The 6,172-nt window shown below is 38.9% G+C and overlaps 1 protein-coding gene across 2 annotated transcripts in view; it reads right to left on the bottom strand.

Moving 5' to 3' along the window:
- The window catches only part of tspan4a (tetraspanin 4a), a 120,247-nt gene extending 115,989 nt beyond the window's left edge, over positions 1 to 4,258 (bottom strand). Inside the window, exon 1 of one of the 2 annotated variants that reach the window (XM_020608806.1) lies at positions 4,177 to 4,258. The gene's annotated coding sequence lies outside the window, so the exon portion shown is untranslated. The remainder of the gene's footprint in view (positions 1 to 4,176) is intronic. The other variant, XM_020608807.1, reaches the window with a different exon arrangement.
- Positions 4,259 to 6,172: the final 1,914 nt, after the last annotated feature.

Below are 6,172 nucleotides of genomic sequence, written 5' to 3'. Positions count from 1 at the left end.
CAAATGCTTCCTGCAAAGCACATTTCACAGATGCATTGGAATAGACCCTCATACACCCCAGTAGCCAAAATTGTTTGTTTTTTTAACCCTTTGGCTGTTTGTTTGAGATTCAGAGGTGTTGATAGGCAAATTTAGCTGTTTCTCTCTGTTTCTAAGTTGTATGCTAAGCTAAGCTAACCGACTGCTAGCTGTAGATTTATATTCAACAAACCAACAATAATTACAGCTCTACTGCTATTGTCAGTGTATCGATTACAATAATCATCCATATTCATTCTGAGCACCCTGAATGGGGTCATTCTACATTTACTTTTGACACAGTTCTGCTCATTATATATGTACTATGACTTAAGTAAAAATTTTAATGCAGACTGTATCACAATGAATTGATAGTGTGGTACTGATATTTTACTTATTTAACTGATCTGAGGCCTTCTCCCACAAGTGTTAACCATTAGCTTTGTTTAAAGGGATTGCTTTATTTGCATCCATGGAAATAATGTGTCTCATTTACATTTAAAAAATATGACTTTTTTTTTCAAGGAATGTGTGATGTTATTCATTTGTTGAAAAAGCTGCATGTAGGACTCAAGACCTCATTATTTTTAGATGTATTTTTACTCTAATATTTTACATAAATAAAAAAAATGTGTAGATTGCTGATTCCTGTAACATCATAATATGTAATAACTTTATTATTTCCTCTTGCTGTTTTCTGCTCTAGTTACCTAACCCACTAGAACCATTAAAATTGAATTTCTCTTTCTCTAATAGTGGTCCAGCAATTGATTTACTGTTCTATTTAAACACCCCACTGCACACTTTACCTTACTCTCAACTACTGCTGCATGTGGCCATTACCTGTGCCTTTGTCCCTGTATATAATGTATACACCTTGTATATACTGTATTCAGTATTGGCCTTATCCTACTTTATATTTGCTCATATCCGGCGCCATATAGTGTGCCTATAATTAATTGTCTGCAGTGTTGCATCATTCCAAGATTTATCACAGGACAACTATATCTTATCATTTTCTTCATTTCACATTGTGTTTAATCCACCTTTTGCTGCACATGTGCTGAATAAAATCTAAAGCCGGGCATCCATCTCATCATACGTTACCTGAATCCTGATTTTCTTCAGATACTATATATAATTTTCTTTTTTTTTTCATGCAACACCTTCTGATTGGGCAGGAGTAAATCAGAAACTAAATAAATACCCTACATATGGTATGACTGAAGAAAGTGGGCTGCAAGAAAATGGAGTGAAAACTGCAGGTGTAAAATACAGCAAAACTGTTTCGATCATTGTCATGTTGGAAAATTCTTCTAATGGCATGTTTTTGAGACAAGTGGTCTTCTTTTCATGCAAACTTGCCCTACAGTACCAACTACAGATGTCATCTCCCCTACACCATTAATGCATTAATACAGCCCCATATCTTTCAAGGTCACTGTGACAGTCCAGGACAGGTCCACGCCAAACACTCTGAATCCCATCTGATCCAGACAAACCTATTTTGGTTTCATCTGACAAAAGATTGTGCTGCCAATATCATTACACTTCTTTTCATGTCCACTGCCAAGGTTTTCCTTGCAATTTTGTGAGAAATGGATGCTGTACATAAAGGCTGACTTCATTCAATATCTTTTGTTCTGTCTGATCCAGGAAGTGAAATCCACAGATAATCCATGTGCCAAGTCAGAAGCATTTATCCGTCTGTTTTATAATGCATGGTTGAACTAATTACGAATTGTGTGTGTCATCATTTTGTGATGATGGCCACTGCTGCTTATGTTATTGGTACTATGGCTCTACACCTCCTAACCACTACTGCAACTGTTTCAGTTTATGTTCAGTAGCCTGCTGGTGCTCTTGTACCCTCTCATCTTTATGAACTCTCACAATCTGTTTTTCTGCTTGTTCAGGCATTTCGTTATCCATGTGGAACTATGCTGCATTAGACACAACCCAGGTCAATACTGAGAAAGCTCAAATGCAATCACTTTTTTGTTGCAGTGGTCACAGGTGTACTCACATTTGTTGCATTAAGGTTGTACTTGGGCAGCCTGTATTTCATTGTATTCAGTCTAAGTGTTTTGTTTTTACTAATGCATAAAATCATATCCTTCACTTCAGTTTGTATCATGGTACAATATACAGTCATTTAACACTTTAGAGATATTACATAAGGCTCTACTCAGTTTGTTTTGTTGTTTGTTGTTGCTTTATACTGAGGGGAAAAAGGTGAGAGGATGTGGCAAAAATGTACCGAAGCAACTTAGCACTGAGGGAAAATTGGGTGAATGAATGTAAAGCAGAGCAGTGCATGCATGCACACACACATACACACACAGCTGCAGGCAGCAGTACAGTGCAGCCTTGTTATAGCCGCCACCTTCAGTAGAGCCAGTGTTCAGGGCAATTACCCAGAGAGTTGACACACCTACTGTAGAGAAGCACAAAACTCGACCACCAAGCTATAGTTGGACAAACAACACCAACCAGGACAATTAAAGAAAACATTCAATGCCTCCTCTGTTAAACATATTTCATTGCTTCCATCAAAACTGTTATAGATGCCACATGCACTATGACACAGCGAGGAAAACAGAGGTTGAAAACTCAGTGTATCCACAGCAGCTCTGTCTTGGCCAATGTTAGTGGGCTAAGTGTAAACAGCAGGCAAATGCCAACTGTCCAGAGCAATCAGTTCATCAGTTCAGCCATGGTGGAACTGATATGTGGGAGGACATGGGAAAAGGAAGCTGCCTCCTTGTCTTTACTGTCTCTCTGCACATCCTGGAATGTGTCAAGGCAGCCTGACTGTCAATGTGAGCCAGGAAGAGCAGGAGATTTCATGTACAGTAGTCATCAGGTTATATAAATATAGCTCAGTTGAGTTCATTTCTAAAGTAAAAATGTGCCCTCGGATAGTTTTAAATTGTTGTAATGTTGTACAGGCAGACACTGAGGGATCTGGAATAGGGCTATAGCAGCTCCTAAAGGAAGGGTATAAACTTTAATATTTTGGTATGTCTAAAGCACATTTGTTATATACAGAACTTTTGTAGCTGGGAAAAAGCCAAAATGATGCTTCTTTTTCAAATGGTTTGTATCTATAATGCATTCTGGTCTATTGTGGTTTCTGTCAGTGTATATAAAATAAGATTTCCCATTGTTTGACAATATATCTCTCTATGCATGACTGTAGAGAATCAGCTCAAAATGGAGGGTAGTGATGCCAAAACCTGTCATTACCATTAATTATTTTAGACAGCTGAGAATTCTTCTCTGCTTTCAAATCCCACTGATGCAACAACAAGACTAACACACCACAAGACAACCCAATGGGCACAAGAATACAAGGGCAATCTTTAGAATAGATTTTCTTTTAAAACAGTCTTACTGCCTTCATTAAAACTGGGATGAATTTTTAATGTGCAACATGTAATATGGGGCAGCTTCATCCGGGAGAATCTAAGACCTCTGCTAACCGAACATAAGGCTACGTTGTATGGCAGTCCTCTGCATTTTGCCAGCCAGCCATGGCTGTGAGAAGTCAGTGAGGCCTTATGTTCCTGTAACCCCTCCAGAGGAAAAGAAAGAAAGAAAGAAAACATGATGGGAGGGAATATTTTGAGGAATGGTTGGTATTCTGAATTGTTGTTTCTCTCCACAAGTGTATTTCTGTCTCTCATCGAGGTCCAAAAAAACATTCTACAGCCAATCGGAAAGCTTCTTTCTCACACATCAACACATTGTGCATACCGATAAAGCAAACGACTGTACAGACACCAACCTACAAGCTATAAAACACGCTGGCCAGAATTAAAATCTTTATGAGAACATCACGCTACTTGTGAACAGCTTGAATTTGATTAATCCTTAAGGAAACCAAGTGCAACATCCATTCACCAATTTATACAAGATTTATGGAACCTGGATATAGTTTATCCCCTCTAATTAGACAAACTCGGTCCACAAAAGCTCCCTATTTATCAAAGTTAAAGTTCTAAAATAAGGTCACTGACATCTGTGTTCGAGCTAGAATATGCAATTAAAGGCGAAAATTAAAGAGTAGAGAAGGAGCAGCTGAGAAGTCAGAAATGAGAGTTGATATTTAATACATCTCATTTGAATAGTAAGGGAAATGAGCAAATGACTTACCACTCACTTTATCTTACTCTCTACTCTCTCTCCGCTGTCCCTCTTCTACCCTCAGTGTATGACAAAACTTCCCAAGTTGGTCCTTTCCACAGGCTCCCTCTGTCCCTCCCTCAGTCGGTCTCTTTCTCAACATGTGTTCGCATGTGACTGTCATAGACCAGGCAGACAGTAAACTGGCGGCATCTACTGGTGAGTGCAGCTGTAGCTCTTAAATACAAATATCCTTGAAGACCTGTTGCCCCTAACGATTTATTAAGGTGATTAATAAACTAATTAGCCATAGGCGCCGTTAGACCCCTTTTACTGGGACACGTATTGATCTGCTGTGCCCCAGTAAAATCACATGTTCAAGGTCTAACAAGCTCCTGTATAGGGCAGCGGATTGCTTAAGATTGATAATAATGGAAGAATAAAGTTCTAATCCAGAATGTCAAAGCAAAATGCAAGCTGAAGCGCAGTGGTCAGAGTTCGTACACCATGGTGCACACGTCATACAAGTTGTAGCTGGTGCGCTCCACCCCGCCGCAGTAATCCATGTATTGCGCACGAAACAAAAGAAGGGAATTGACTGAGGTATGTGACAAGGGCTACGTTAGTTTAGGTCATAACCAGGCTCGGATGGTGAAAAGTAAATTAGAACTCTGTGCATCAATGCATATGATTAGTTGGACTACTCTTAAAATGCAATGTATCGATATATGACATGAAATAAAATCAATGCCAAGTATGTTAAGCATGTTGCATAATCAGTGGCGGTTCTACATTGAATTACTCCCCGGGCGAGACCCACATTATAGGTCTGTGTTTATAATATTATAAATGAAATGTGCGGTATTTGGAAGAAAGTCAAGGTGTCACTGACTTAGTTTAGCCTACTAAGTGGATTCCACCCCCGCCCCTTCGTCCGCTCCATTTGGGAGAGGTGAACTCTCCTCCTGCGCCCCCGCCCCGTCCCCTCCCCTTTCCACCTCTCACACAACTTCTGTGCACGGCATCTTCTCATCAAGCAGGGGCGCCACATATGATAGATAATGGAAAACCGATTAGCAGCGCAGATTATTTTCTTCCCAAGTGCTGGTGAACCCCCCACGTGTCATGAAAAAATGCCGCCCCGGGCGGCTGCCCGGTTCGCCCATGCCAAAAACCGCCACTGTGCATAATATACATAGTAGTGGTTTATGTTGAATTTGGACTAGTCATTCTGCATTTAATGAATAGCCTATAACATAATATGTAATGGTCTTGTCACACAGTCAAAATAATATTTGTTTTATGCACCTTTAATGAACAGGTAACCTTGGAAGATGTCTGTGCAGGAACCTCTATGGAGACAGGTGTCACCACCAGACATTTATTGCACAATACAATTTTGAAGTAACTGGAACATTGACATGCTATGTGGTCTTATGAGTTACAAAAATGGATTAGATTGTGTTTTTCTTTAAATTGATTATTTGTTGATAGATTAACTTGTTGTGAAAGTTTAGAAGTGACAAATCAAACTGGGACTGCTGGACAATCTAATTAGTTATTATTGCAGAAGAATGAAAAGAAATGTACAATATAGGGCCAGACTTTTATGCCATAAAAACATGTTGAGAATGTTCTTAATGTATGGTGAAATAAATATTTTCATAAAAAGTAATATACTATTACTTTCTGAAATAGTGGGCTAAGCAAAGAACGTTCACACAGCACAATGTATAGCGCATTTCATTCATGCAGCAGACATTCAAAAAAAGTGTTTGAATAATGGGGGGCCTGTACTTGGGATGTAGCAACTCCTCAAGTAGGTGATTTCAAAACAAGATCTGATAAATACAAATACAGTAGCTAATTACAATAAACACAGATAGATTTGACCTTCTACAAACATTTTGTGGTTTATAAGTGAAATTATTTTCATTAAAGTAACCAAAAGAAATCGATTCATCATTCTGACCACTTCTTTTTTATTGGCCCTTGTCAAGTAATCCAAATCAAATTCTCTAGCACT

This window comes from Monopterus albus, unplaced genomic scaffold (assembly GCF_001952655.1).
Source record: "Monopterus albus unplaced genomic scaffold, M_albus_1.0 scaffold95.1, whole genome shotgun sequence".
Classification (NCBI taxonomy): Eukaryota; Metazoa; Chordata; class Actinopteri; order Synbranchiformes; family Synbranchidae; genus Monopterus; species Monopterus albus.
The sequence above is the reverse complement of the archived record's forward strand: the minus strand, read 5'-3'. Positions and strand labels throughout refer to the sequence as shown.